Source organism: Saccostrea echinata, unplaced genomic scaffold (genome assembly GCF_033153115.1).
Source record: "Saccostrea echinata isolate AGI-Se365-2 ecotype Australia unplaced genomic scaffold, CSIRO_AGI_Sech_v1 ptg000023l, whole genome shotgun sequence".
NCBI classification, from domain to species: Eukaryota; Metazoa; Mollusca; class Bivalvia; order Ostreida; family Ostreidae; genus Saccostrea; species Saccostrea echinata.
Window position 1 is genome coordinate 13,597,078 of NW_026889772.1, and position 16,186 is coordinate 13,613,263.

Below are 16,186 nucleotides of genomic sequence, written 5' to 3' on the forward strand. Positions count from 1 at the left end.
TCAGATGCTGGTATCAGTTACTGAAATTTATTTTTATGCGACTTTATGCATCACATGCAAGCATCATATTCACACATGGGATTTTAAAATATATATTAATATACAACTATTTTCCATAAAAAATGAGAAAATACTTTGAAAATGAATTGAAATGCATTTTCAGAATACAAAGGTAATTCACTCACCTTGATGTCTTATCTCCATATTCAAGGAATGATCAATTTCAGAGGGGTATAAACTTTTGTATTTTGCATACAATTCATGTTTTGTTACTCGAGAGACAACTTTAAATTATCTTTATTTGGCTCACACATTGTCATCTGCAAAAAAATATCATAAAGAATCCAAATTTCATATAAGAGAGTGAAACTAATGTATTCTTGTTATTAACCGAGAATCCATAAGCGCATGAGCGAAGGGAGGTGTTTTATCATCATGATTTACCACCACACAAACAGTCCATCACTGAGTACACCTTTCCGTAGACAACGAGAAGAATTTTGGATAAGAAAAATAGGGACAGCCTTTCCCTGTGGATGTAATGATAATGTCGATAGTGTTGGAAATCTTTCCAGTCCACAGTGTAACAATGTAAATGTGATGGGACTTTTTAACCATACACAGAGACGTAAGCGTAGTCATGGGCATCGGTCTTACAATAAACCTTTAATACACGATGTCTCTTTTGATTCATTACTACCTTACGTAAATCAACAGTTAGGGTTACATCATATTCGCACCAAACTTTACTCTGTCCCTTTGAAACTTTTAAATAGTCTTCTTGAAAAGGTCAAGGAAAGTCCATTTTTTGATTCCTCGACACCAGAATAAAGGCTCGGATCTGTAGTTATGGATATTGCCAATCATAGGCTTTTTAAACCCCCGCGTTTTACTGAAGTAAATGCAGCTAAAACAATCCGTTTTTTCCTTTAACTTCAATATGCCAATAAAGGAATTGACGCGGTTAATATAAGTAATATCCTTAATCACAAAAGGGTCCAGTCTTGTATTCCACCATATTTCAAGTTAAAGACTACACCTTGTATTTCCTACAAATATAGATCGACTATTGCTTCCAAACTTTTTAATTACAAGAAAACTTTACAGGGCCTGGATATCGAATATCTGAAACATAATCCTCCATCGTGCTCATGTTCTTCTTCGCCCTATAACTATAGTCCTGCTGGACACGTTATTACTGGTGACGTAAATATAGTTAATAATGAGGATCTTAGATCACTAATTTTAAAAGGTCCTAAATTTAGGGAACCCAGATCCTTCAACTGGCGTAAGAATTTCATAAATATTATGGATTCTGTAGAGGACTACGCCAGGCGATGGACCAGACATGAAAAAGAAGACCTTGACACTTTGTCAGAATGGATTAAATGTATCAGATGTATGTTAAAATCGCGCATTAAAAGATTGAGAGGCAATATGAAAACCATCTATCCTTCTGTATTCAATAATCCAGAAGTGAAAAAAGAATTAGATAGATTACATGATCAGTACGTACTGACAAAGCAGGTAACAACATAGTCTTTGTTTGTAAGGCTCATTATATTAAATGTATTTTAGAGGAACTTGGATTAAATTCTACAAGTGGTAATCCAACTTATACTCATAGTTCCCTTTCTAAGGAAGAAATTCTTCAAAATCATATGTCAGTTTTGAATATTTTTAATATTCCAAACAACCAAAATGAATTCGAATTACCATATTTATATTGGATTCCGAAACTTCATAAAAATCCTTACAAACAAAGATACATAGCGGGTTCCAGTAAATGTTCAACCAAGCCTCTATCTTTACTCCTCACTAAGATATTAACAGTGGTGAAGGAGAAACTTCAAGAGTACTGTGCAACAATATATTCGAGAAGTGGTGTAAATCAGATGTGGATACTTAAAAATTCCAAAGAACTTTTGGAAAATTTGAAATCACAAGATTTTACCAAAATCAACAGCTTAAAAACTTACGACTTTTCAACTTTATACACAACCATTCCCCACGATAAATTAAAGTCCAGGCTTTTTGATATCATTGACAGCTGCTTTTTCAATAAAAATGGAACTCGTAAATATACTTACCTTGTCATTGGTCATTTGCAAAATTATTTTGTTAAAAAACATTCTGATTGTACACACAAGTACTCTGAAGTTGACATTAAAAAGATGCTTGAGTTTCTGATTGACAATATCTATGTGGTTTTTGGAGACCAGGTCTTCCAACAATCTATTGGAATGCCTATGGGTACCAATTGCGCCCCGTTATTAGCAGACCTTTTTTTGTATTCATATGAAGCAGAATTTGTCCAAAATCTTGTACGTGAAAAGAAGAAAACACTTGCTGTTTCGTTCAACTCGACATTTAGATATATCAACGACGTATTGTCAATTAACAATGGCTATTTTCATTCTTATGTCGATACGATATATCCTGGTGAACTTGAGATAAAAGATACCACAAGAGTCTGACACATCTGTTTCATATTTGGATATTTTACTTGAAAAAGACGTTAATGGTAATCTAAAACCAAGCTTTATGATAAACGTGATGACTTTAACTTTTCAATCGTCAACTTCCCTTACTTATGCAGCAATATACCTTCACCACCTGCATACGGGGTATATATCTCTCAGTTGATTCGATACGCAAGAGCATGCTCTACGTATGTACAATTTCTAAAACGAGGTAAATTATTGACAAATAAGTTGATGAAACAAGAATATCAGCTGTCGCGTTTAAAGTCATCATTTTGTAAATTCTATGGTCGATACAATGACCTTGTCAGCAAATACAATTTATCACTGAGTCAAATGCTGACTGACGTTTTTCATACTAATTGTTAGACCATTATTTACACACTGAATTGTCGACGGATTTTCCCGTTATTCCCCGATCATGACAAGGAGCACACGGCGGGTGTGACCGGTCGGCAGAGGATGCTCACTCCTCCATGGCACCTGATCCTACTTCTGATGTTTGGAGGTCCGTGTTTGCTCTGCTCCTATTTTGTATTGTATAATGGACTTTTGAGCTTGAATACTGTTCGTTATCTCCATATATTTCATCATCTCGAGCGAAATATTCTTTGGAAAACGACATACCTTTAATAGATTGTAAAATTGTTTGATTGAATAATTTTATCTCTGGTTGGCTGAGATCTGACATTATAGAAATAAAACTACTTATGTTTACCTGCACGTGACCCTTCCAGGTGAAGATAAGAATTTAATTTATCTACATTGGATTATAAATAGATCGGCGAATTCCAAATTGGTACAGAGGGTTTTGGAAAGCTATTTCACTTGCACCAGAATTCCACTCAGGCGAACATTACATTCAGGTATATAAAACGATGAATGGGGGATGTCGGGCTCCACTCCCCTCCCCATACATTTTTTAATGTAAATTTGTACTTTTTATTTAGTATAAAAATGAATGTTCATTGAAAAGCTGTCCCCTTGCTAATGCACCCCACCCAAAAATAACATTTTGAGTTGGAGAATTTTCTTCTTTTTGGGAGGATAGTCAAAATATTTTTCCTTGTAATGTCCCCTTTCAAAATTGATCCTATATATTATTTATCATTAAAAATTTATTGCTGATTTTGATATTAGCCACCTTCGAAGTACAATATTCGCTTCCCCTTTGGGTTCGGTGAATATCATTTATCATACTCAGGTTGCTAAATCATCTTATTGACCACAAAACAGCAATAATTGTATAATATCATAACAGCATTAAGTCCTTATTAGAGAAGGGATCTGATCTACACCCACATCTACCCAATTTATTCTTCGTCTAGCCCTTCTGATAGGAACAGTGACAGGCCCAGTAGTGTACACAGCATTGTGCTATCAGGAACTACTTGTAAATCGCATTACCATAGGAACCACCAAAAAAAGGAACCCGCATCTCTTAAACAATTGCTTATTTACCAAGGTCAGAATCAAGCAAAGTATTTCATCCCATCCTAATTAAATCATATTTCAGAATGATAGAGGCATGCTGAGAGGTCTTTTTCTTCATAAAGTAGGCATTACTGTTAAGTTTGAATGGGAAAAAGTTAAACTAAAATGAAACAGGAACTTTTATAAAGAATTTTTCCACATGCAGCACAGAGAAATAAATATGTTGAGGAAACTTGCAACACCAAGTAATGGAAGGACAATACACATTTCTATTCATAAAGGCCATTTCAATTGCCCAGGCATCAATAGAGTATACATAGCGGAGATCCAAATGATACCTACAGCAGATGTTAACATATTATTAATATATTATAACATATCCATCTGTAAACGTGAACATCGTTTTAACAGACATTCTGTAAACAAACAACCGGGGGGACTATTAAAGGAATGACAATAAACCATTTTGGACAGAAACAGAAGTTCAATGATGTTTCGCCACTTAAAGATTGAGGGAAGTTATTTCGTGACAGCACATTGTAGATATACCATAGACACCTTCGAAAAACAACAAAAAGTCAATAGTATTGGGATCTGACAACGTCTCTAAATAGTGTCCAAAATGCGTGCACACACGACCTTACATTTATCATCACATGCATCTTCAAATGATCATTAGCAACCGTCTGCCTTTCTATACGCAACAAATGTAGCGCCGATCTTCAAGTAAGGGTACAATTCCAAAGAAAGTAAAGATCTATGTTCCATTAAAAAAAGAGCAGTTATCAAAACATAAATCCTGTAAGGAATACGAATCGTGAACAGGACAAAACACCAAAGGGATCAGGTGCCTAGGAGGAGTAAGCACAACCCAGATCATAATATATGCTCATTTTTGGCTTCTGTTTTCTTTCGCAGATATCCCGAGGAAGAGAAATTCACGTGTTTGGTAGACGATTTCCATTGGTCTTCTAAATCTTTACTGTTTGAGGCTATCGCTAGCTTTAATTCAGTTAAGAAATTCATTATTCCTCTACATCTGTTTAAGAACATGATAAATTGTCGATGATTGATATATTTGAAGGGATGTTTAAAAAAAGGTTACAATAATTGGCAGTTTCTTTCCTGGCTTTATTAGTCAATGCACAAGACGAGGTGTTAATGTAATCGAATAACATTGATATACAATGATAAATGGGTACACTGAATTGCAATGAGCAGGATTCAAAAGAGCATGCAATTATCTTCATCAACTTTTTCAACAGTGTATGATATAGAAATCTCGTGGCAAGGTGTTGGCAGAAGTATTTCATACAAATTGTTTGGCCATTAATTTCACAATGAATTGTTTACGGATTTTTTTTTTCGTTTGTCCATGAAAAGGAGCACACGTCGGGTGTGACCGGTCGACAGGGATGCTTACTCCTTCATGGTACCTGATCCCATCTCTAATGTTTTAAAGGGTCCGTGTTTTCCCTGCTTCAAATTTGTATCAGTTCAATGGACTTTTGAGCGTGATTACTGTTTCAGATCCTCTTTTCTCATGGAAAATTATTAAATTATAAAATTGGGAGGGAGGGTGGTATATTAACTTTAAAGATTAGAATCAGAAAGCAAAGGAAGAGTCGTACACGCGTACGTTACGGATGTGGGTAAACTTAGGATGAAATTATGTTTTCAAGAAATAGAGTTATCTTTCGTAGCCAATTTATCTATTTAGCTCCATAACGAAACTTAACCAATAATCAAGTTAGGTCTGATAATGTTGACAAAACGTTTATGCAGTGATTGGCAGTTTACATGTATATGATTTTATTTATCAATACATATGTCAAATCATCCATACAATATTCACTCAAGTGAATAGTAAACTGGTAAACAAGTACAATATAAAGCAATGTTAACTTGGTTACTATTGGACTTTTGCGAGAAGCACTGACTTTTACAGTCGATGGTTTACTTTGACATTCAAACCTGCCTAATGTATGGAGTTACGGAATTGATAATAGACAAGAAAACCTTAAAAGTGGTTGTAGGTATGGTGTTAGGGGCACTAACATGATTTACAGGTATGCAATCAACTCAAGAGATGATGGGAGGCAGAATTACATGATTAAAACTACCTTATTCGTGAGTGGTAGCATCTCCTTTCAATCTCATTTTCTAGAGGAATCAAATAATGAAGAAAAAACATTCCTGAAGGAAAACTTAGCAAGAGTTGGTCAATGTGGGAAGAGAGGGGGGTTGAGGGTAGGGTGGTTGCCGTTCCCTTCCTAGACAACGTAATATTTGCTTTGAAATGGCCCATTATTATTGGTTAATGAACTGTTAAGCATAATATTTATATCGCAAGAAAAAGCTTCCGTATATTGTCCTAGTGTAAAAGTAAGTCGTCGATTGTAAAAGCGCTTCTCGCAAAAGTCCATTAGCAGAAATCTATGGGGTTTCATATATATGACATACACAATGATTTTAATAGTGCAGGATGAAGAAAGCATGAAACAAAGGACATAATGACAGAAGTCCTATTATTGGTCATACATCTTGGATAATAAGGGGATGAGCAACAGGTTCCCAGCGAAATTAGGTCATAATCTGTATGTCATTAGACAAGAGCCATTAAAATAGGAATTGATATGCCAAAGGCAAGCAAATTTTGCCCATGCCATGACAAAACTGCTATTGTTAACCTTGTACACAAAGAATGTTAGTAATTACACGTGAAACAAGTTTCAAACTGGAGCTTGAGCAATATGTGAGGAAATTCTAAAACGATTTCCTTATTAATTAATAAGATTTATTTCCTTTACGAAATAAATCCAATTATTATAGCGATAGTTACTGCTGTGCGTGAGATCCTCGCCTTAGATTTGTGCGTGTAATGCCCTGCTGTAGATGACGTTATCGCTGTTTATGTTTGACGTCACAATATGTGTTACAGTTGGATTGAGAGGTGGGTGTAGTTTGTCTCGTAGCTAAAAAAATCTATATAACTCCTAATTTTTGGAATTTTATCCTTCATTTATATCTTATTTATTAAGCACAGTGATGGTTATTTATAAATCAACAGAATTCATGTGTATAATGTATTATTTCCAAATATAAACATACTTTTAGATCTATATCGTTAGTTGTTTATCTCAACAACGGCTTTAAGATACTCAATTTGTTTTTATACATCAAAATTAAAATATATTTACATATTTTATTTCGAGAATAGGCAACCTCGACAAAAGTCGCATTCTATTGACGAAGGGGGAGGGGGTCATCGAATGGAAAACGCAAATTCACAGGAAAGGCTAGACGACCGGGCGTTAAGAAAAGATGTCAGACTCAGAGGGAAAAGAACCCAGAACGGATCCTGTAACAAACAAGGAGTCAATGCCAGATCTAGAGAAAGTTGTTTTATCAGTTGCAGTTATCATGCTGCCAGAAATCAACAGAATGATAGAGAAGATTATTTTTCAACGTCTTGACACATCTCGACTGAAGGTAGCAAAGTCTCTTATAGTACATCAACTACAAATGTACCAAATTTATCAGATTCAAATCAAGTTGTTTGTTTTTACACAATTTCCCCTTCATGTTCACTACCTCAGAGCATAACCAGTGTAAATGACGATCTAGGTATGCATGTTACAAAATCAGTTAGACAAAAAATCATATAAGGGGAGTTTGTGGAACTACATACACTTTTAAATAAGCAAACAGATATTGAAACACAGGAAAGTAGAGTTCCATTAAAGAATGGTCAACTTACATTAAAACCTGCAATACAATCAAAATTACAACAATTGATACTTGGCTGGACGCATTTTTCATTTATATGAGCATATAATTGTCAAACTCACAGTCTTATCAAATATATGACTAATGTAAAACTCAGTGCCAGTCGAGTTTCTGGTGGATTAGGTTGGAAAGAATATGACCGACAATTTTGATTAAAAAGAGCCAAAGATAACAGTATTTCCTTGGACAAAATTGACCCAGAGCTTTGGCTTCTTTATATAACCCCAAATACTCAGTCAGTATATAAGAATCCTCAGGGCAACTCAAAATTTTGTTATGAGAACAACAACAATGGTTCTTGTCGCATACAAAAATTGTCAATATCAACACCAATGTTTAAAGTGTCAAGACAAACATCCTGCTATTCATTGTTCTGATAAACAAGCTGTACAGAGGATATCATCCTCAAGGGATTTTCAAGTTCCCTTCTTAGTTTTTTGTCAGTCAGGCAGCAAATATTCAATATAACAGGTTTAAGTCCAATTAACTTGAACAATAGGTGTCCTTACTTGGCAATTTTTTTTTATAAATCAAACTATAGCTAATGAATTGAAGAACGGTTTTGCATTAGGTTTTATCTACATTATGAAGGTCCAAGAGTGTCAACACTGTAATAATTTAGTTTCTGTGAATGATCACCCCAAAGAGGTATAAGTAAAAAATTGACAAGGAAATTTCTTTGGGTCGCAAAGGAGGTCCTTTCAAACATGAGCCTTCATCTAATTTAAGGCTATCACCTATTTAACAATACTTATTTTCATTCATATGTCGACCCAGTGAGCTCAAAATAAAAGATACCACAGATTCTGACACATTTATTTTATATTTAGATATTTTACTAGAAAAAGACGTTAATGGTAGCCTAACAATAAAGCTTTATAAACGTGATGACTTTAACTTTTCACAAGTTGATGAAACAAGGATATCAACAGTTTCGATTGATGTCATCATTTCGCAAGTTTTACGGTCGATACAATGACCTTGTCAGCAAATACAACCTATCATTGAGTCAAATGCTGACTAACGTTTTCCATACTAATTGTTAGGCCATTATTTATACAATGAACTGTCTGCGGATTTTTCCGGGTGGTTTTTTCCGATCATGACAAGGAGCACACGGCGGGTGTGACCGGCCGGCAGGGGATGCTCACTCCTCCATGGCACCTGATTCCACCTCTAAATTTCGAGGTCCATGTTTGCTCTGCTCCAAATTTGTATCGTTTCATTGGACTTTCGAGATCGAATACTGTTCGTTATCGTCATATTTCATTCAGTGGGTAGTAGAAGTAAAAACTGGAGATCATACATTGAACCATTACTTAGACGATTTCATATTTGCTGGAGGCACGTTAGAATATGTAATTTGTTGATGTTTTCAAAAGTACCTGCTCTGATTTTGGTATCTCTCTTGCAGAAGAGAAAACAGAAGGTCCAAAACAGTTCTTTATGAAGCTTTATGATAAACGTGATGACTTTAACTTTTCAATCGTCAACTTCCCTTACTTATGCAGCAATATACCCTTATCACCTGCATACGGGGTTTATATCTCTCAGTTGATTCGATACGCAAGAGCATGTTCTATGTATGAATAACTGAAACGAGATAAATTATTGACAAACAAGTTGACGAAACAAGAATATCAGCAGTGTAGAATAAAATATTCAAGTCATTTCATTAGGGTAACAAAGGGACTGAAATCCGACCTTCGTGTGTGGCTAGATTTTATACACAGGTTCAATGGTAGTTTAAATTTCATGAATGTTAATTGGTTGTCTAATGACTAACTTCATCTCTACACTGATAGCGCAGGCAATCAACATTTAGGATGCGGCGTTTACCTTCTTGGGCAAGGGGCATATTTTGGATGGCCGGATAGCTGGAAAAACCCAGACATTATGTTATAACGTTTTCAGAGTTAGTGCTAATTGTCCTTGCAATTTACTTATTTAAGAATAAATTCCTCGACAAGAAGATATTGCTACACACTGACAATAAAGGTTTAGTTTCCATTTTCAACAAAAAATCATCAAGATCACCTCGGTTTATGGAATTGGTTAGGCCATTGGTTTTGTAACCTATGGTAAACAATTTTTACTTTAAAGTCTGTCATATAGATGGTTATAACAATGCTATAGCTGATTCTATTTCTCGCAAACAGTGGACCAGATTTCGTTTTCTCGCCACCGAATCCGATCAACACCACCTATTCCAGAGGATTTTATAAAAGTGATCTTGGAGCTGAAATTAAACGCCTGACACTTAATTCGGTATCATTAAATACAAGACAAGACTAGTCTAAGAGGTTTTGAGCAATATAGAATTTTGTTTGAACTGTGTTCTATTTGGCTTCCACCTGTTCCACATATTTGTATGTTTATCGCTTATTTATACCTGCAAGGTTTGACTAATGTTACTATTTCATCCTATATATCAGGAATAAGTTTCAAATGCAAAATACTGCGATTCTTGACAACACAAAATATATTTTTAATTAGAAAATTATAGGAGGGAATCAAAAGGTCAAACGATTCAAAAGATTGTAGACTTCCTATTATAAAACACATTCTTAAGAAACTTATAAAAACAGTATCTTTAGTTTGTTCGTCAAACTTTGAGGCCATCCTTTTTTCAACGGCATTTCAGTAGCTTATCATGCTTTTCTTAGAGTCGGTGAATTTACTTTTATTGTTCAAATCAAGAAATCCAATTATTTCTCGTGAACATATGAAGTTCAGAAGAAATGGAGATTCTTGGGAAAAGTTCATAGAGCTTAGAGTTCCTTTCTCAAAAACTGAACAACTTGGGAAAGGGACATCCGTATTCTTGCCATGGAGGAGTGAGCATCCCCTACCGACCGGTCACACCCGCCGTGTGCTCCTTGTCATGATCGGGAAATAACGGAAAAATCCGTCGACAATTCAGTGTGTAAATAATGATCTAACAATTAGTATCAAAAACGTAAGTCAGCATTTGACTCAATGATAAATTGTTTTTGCTGACAAGGTCATTGTATCGACCACAGAGCTTACGAACTAAACGAGACTGCTGATATTCTTGTTTCATCAACTTGTTTGTCAATAATTTACCTCGTTTTAGAAATTGTACATACGTAGAACATGCTCCTGTGTATCGAATCAACTGAGAGATATAAACCCCATATGCAGGTGATGAAGGTATATTGCCACATAAGTAAGGGAAGTTGACGATTGAAAAAGTTAAAGTCATCACGTTTATCATAAAGCTTGGTTTTAGATTACCATTAACGTCTTTTTCAAGTAAGATATCCAAATATGAAACAGATGTGTCAGACTCTGTGGTATCATTTATCTCAAGCTCAACGGGATATTTCGTATCGACATAAGAATGGAAATAACCATTGTTAATTGACAATACGTCGTCGATCTTAATGTCGAGTTGAAGGCCACAGCAAGTGTTTTCTTCTTTTCACGTATGAAGTTTTGGACAAATTCTGCTTCATATGAAGTGAAAAGGTTATTTGGATTATTGGTTCTTCAATTATTAAGTGAGCGTTCTACTATGCAAGAAAATCCTTAGATGGTGTGGATTTAGGTTTAAGACGAAGAAATTACAGAAGTTTTGGCAGGGAAAGGGAGGTATGAAATGGTTTGACCTTATTCCAAAAATAAAGCTTTTGTTAAGGTATGATTCTTCACCAGAAATTTAATTATTCATTGTTGAAGTAAAATTCCATTATTGCAACTACGGTCTATTATGTGTTCAACACTCGAGAAACTTAAACAGCTACTCCCTAAAACAACACTTGGTTGGTCAAATATCTTGCCAAGAATTTCATTTCGTTTTAGTTCAAACTCGAAATAGCAAAATCGTACTACTGTCAGACTCAATAATTTTATGAATCATTTAGTCACTGTCAGTGGTCCTTATCAAATACCCAGAGATTACTTGGGATTCAAAGGAAATGTTTAATAGTGACGGAGTTCACCTGTCATACCTCAGTAATTGTTTCTTGCTATTCAACTTACAAAGGACTCTGCAAGAATATGTTTTTCTATAAAATGGTAAATATGTAGATCGAGCTTCAAGATGTGGCCACGCCTACACATATTTTGCGTCTCTCATGCCACCTAACTTTGTTGGCGGTGGTTGTCCTTTTCATCAGACAACCATTTGGCGGTTATTCGAGACACCTTCTATAATACAATTATTTTTTCACAACTTCTGCTGAGTATCTGCTCACTCAGTATCAGTATGAATGTTGTCACTATTCACATTTTAAGGAATTTATAAGGATAAGGATGATAAGGTTTATAAGGATAAGGATATAAGGTTTGATTATAAAGTTTATAAGGATTAATGTTATATACGATTAATTAAGTATATATATTGTATTATGTATTATGTAACTCAAAAAATAAATAATTATAAGAAGTTATACTTGTCTTCATCGTCTTTAATAATAACATAACGTTGAAGGGAGCAATGATTCAGGTAAACACCAAATTATCTACTTACGAAGTGATTTGTAGCGTTGTAAATTTTTGTAGAGTATTTTTAATAAACCGCCCTGAATGGTATTGAAGAATACAATTTTGCAAAATCAGAAAGGGCTGATTAAAGTGGAATTAACACTGCTAAATAGGATGACAAGCATGAAAATCCAGTGGTGAAGCTAAAATCCACTTAGAATATGTTGACTATTTCGTGGGTTAAGGTAACCCACGGATTTACATACTTATGAACGAACACAGCGATATTTTCGATTCATTGAATATTTTGTTTATACGATTTATCCAAGAAAAAACATCACCATAAATTAGTTATATTTATCAATTATGTATACCAAAGAACTTTGATTCCACAGTACATTGAATATATTTGTTTTTAGTGCCCTCACCCCTTTAAATTTAAAACCACAATCTAAAACGAGGCTTATCTGCTTTAGACTTTCATCTTCCTCTCATCTAAATATCTTCGATCACAAGTGGTGCATACACAATCATAACTGAATGAGATTTACATGTACACATGTCTAAGCCAATAAACTGAAAAGATTTTTGAAGCACTGATGTAAATTAGTATGGTGAATGGCTAACCGCTTGGGTTAATGAAAAGTTGGCCGAGAATGTTGGGTCTAATACAAAAGTTGCACTGAAGAATTTCAGAGTAAATGTTTCTTACCTTAATTAAAATATGGATGACCAATTCTTTTGCATACTAATTAGTTTTTGAGCTCCTATTACATAGCTGAATTTGAGTTTGCTGTTATTCAATATCATCAAATGACAATACAAATGAATTTTGACGCAGGCATGTAAACTCGCTAATTATAACACAACAAAAAATGTTAAGTAAAAGCTTACACAAACATTGAGACATAGTGTGAATTTGAGCAAACTGATACCGGTATCGAAGAAGTTTGTTTTTGATTAAGTAATGGTTGTGTTCTTGGGAAGCTAATATCTTAAACAGGATTCTTAACATGTTGATGTTGTCACGCTGTTGTGGTGTCATTCATGGCATGTTTTTGTATAGTTCGAAGCTAATTGCACTTAAAAAGTACCCTGCATTTGATTGTGCTATAAAGTTAGCTGCTAGGGATGCTTTTTGATAAACCTATCTAGGAGGCACCAAATCAAAGGCCATCAATATATATATATATATATATACATATATATATACATATATATATATATATATATATATATATATATATATATATATATATATATATATATATATATATATATATATATATATATATATATATATATATATATATATATATATATATATATATATATATATATATATATATATTATGAAATACCTGAACTAATTCAAATCCCCAGCGATTATTTAATATTTTTTTTAACTACTGTATGAAATATGAGGATAAAGAACAGTAATCAAGCTCAAAGGTACACTGGAACAATACAATTTGGGAACAGAACTATCACGGACCTCTAAATTCATTAGAAGTGTAATCAGGTGCCACAGATAAGCATGCATCCCCTGCCTACCGGTCACACCCGCCTTGTTTTACTTGTCATAATCGGATAAACGGAAAATATTCGGCGACAATTAAGTGTGAAAAATAATCGCCTAACAATTTGTTTGAAAAACTCAGTCAACATTTAGTATGGAATCTACATTTGGTTTCAGAGATTCAGTAATTCTTGAAAACGCTATTCCTCCTACGGTTTCGGTCTGCTTTCAATAAGGCTTTCTACACATATACACTATACAGAGATACATGATTTTGTACATCGGTTTTAATAAGCATGCATCCCCTGCCTAACGGTCACACCCGCCTTGTTTTACTTGTCATAAATCGGATAAACGGAATGCTACTCTTTCTATAGTTTTGGTCTAATTTCAATAAGACTTGGTCGCAGGGGTTAGAGCGTTTGCTCTAGAGTCGCGGAGTATGAAGTTTCTCCTTATGTCGCGAGTTCGAATCCACTGTATGACCGGTCTGATGAGAAAGTGTGAACCGAGGTCCTGTGTCGCAGAAGGTGCTAGCACGAAAAAGATGCTCAATTGCCGTAAGTGCCATGTACAGGTCTAAATTGCAGCCCTCCAGCAGCAAGTGGTGGCCTCTCAATATAATATAAAAACTCTCGAAAGGGACGTTGAAAAGCAAACAAACAAACAAATAAGACTTGCTACGCAAGTACACTCTACTAAGATACACAAATTACTTACCAGTAAAGCTTCAGTTTCGTCAGAGAATTCTGGTTCAGAGATAGAACAATCAAAGGGTTTAAACTTATCAATATAGAACTCATCCTAAGTACGAATCTCCAAAACGCAAAAAGTTTAACTGGTATTAGCCTTAAAGCACTTGAAAAGTTGGAGCAAAACGATTTTTTAATCAATCTTTGTTTTGAAGGTACAATAGCCTTTGTACCACAAGTTTATCTCTGGAAAAGTTTGGAGAGGATCTACTTTGCACCTCCCTTAGTTTTACACGTTTAGGATACAAAGTTGTTTATGCTTATGTGTTTCTGCACATATAGCGGTCTTAGGTTGAAAGAGAGTCCTCAAGTCAGAATTTAAATGAAATAAAATATGAAGATAACAAACAGCAACATTAATATTTTTCAAAAGTTCATTTCAACGAAAACATTGCAAGCAGAGAATTTTGAGAATTGAAAACTTCAGAGATCAGGTGCCATAGAGGGATATGTATCCCCTGTCTACCTGATACATCATGCATGTTTCCTTTATTATGATTAGTTAAACTGAGAAAATTCGTATATAAATATATAACAATGTTTAAAAGTAAGGTTCAATATCCAAACTAGTAAATAAATAAATGATAAAGTAAGCATAATCATTTGATAGAAAATCGTGCTCACACGTTTTGGAGAAATAGATTTCCAACTTCTTCTTTGAAATTGTGTTCTTTATGTTTGAATTCATTAAAAAGGCAGTAAAAAAAATAACTGGGTTGCATGCTTTTAACCATAGAAGAGCGTGATAGAGCAGCTGGTATGATGTCTACAAGATTTTCTTTCGAAATGTTTGTCTAGAAATAAAACAATTCAAAATTTGCTGTTTCTATTGGTTGAAAAGTAATTCGACTAGATTAAGGAATGTGATTTATGTCTCTCACTGTGTTTTTCCTAAATCAAGCAGCTCACCACAGCTTGATTTATGCTCTGAATTTTAAATAGGACATGATTTTTTTCAGTATTTCTTCAATCAGTATAATAAAATTAAACATGGCTAAAACGAGGACCCCTGGACACGCCAGAGGTGGGATCAGGTGTCCACCTTTTATGAAATTGATCGTATTAAGAACATGCTCTTGTTTAGCAAATCAGTTGAGAGACAAAAACACCAAATGCAGGTGATGTTGGAATATTGTTACATAATTAAGGGAAGATGACGGTGGAAAAAACTGAAGCCGTGTGCTATACAGTTTAGACGGTCATTATCGTCTTTTAGCAAGTAAAACATCCAAACATGAAATAGAAGTGGCAAACTCTGTAGTGCCTTTTTTTCGAGTATACTGGAATATATCGAGCATATAAATGAAAGTAACTATTGTTAATTGATAAAACGTCGACGATATGCATGTTTCTAATTGCTGAGTTGAAAGCCACAGCAAGAGCTTTCTTCTTCTCATGAAGTATTTTTTTAAATGAATTCTGATCCATAGGAATATAAAAACAAGTCGACTGATGAAGGAGCAGAATTAGCGACGATCAGATTGTATGAAGACCTCCATAGATAACGTAGACATTGTCAGTGAGGAACTCCAGCATCTTTTAATTATCAACTTCAGAGTACTTGGGTCCAGAATCTGAATAATTAAAAAAAAGTATTTTTGTAGATGACCAACAACAAAATATAAAAAACGATATCCATTTTTATTAACGTAGCAGTTGTCTTTGATGTCAAAAATTAGCGTGAGGAATAATTGTATAAAGCGTAGTAAAGTCATATGTATTGATGTTTGAAAAGTTTTGAGATTTTAAATTTCCAGAAG

At 34.4% G+C, this 16,186-nt stretch overlaps 1 pseudogene; it reads left to right on the forward strand.

Annotated features, from left to right (window-relative positions):
- Nucleotides 1-5,975: 5,975 nt before the first annotated feature.
- On the forward strand, nucleotides 5,976-15,548 carry LOC133191307 (uncharacterized; annotated as a pseudogene).
- Nucleotides 15,549-16,186: the final 638 nt, after the last annotated feature.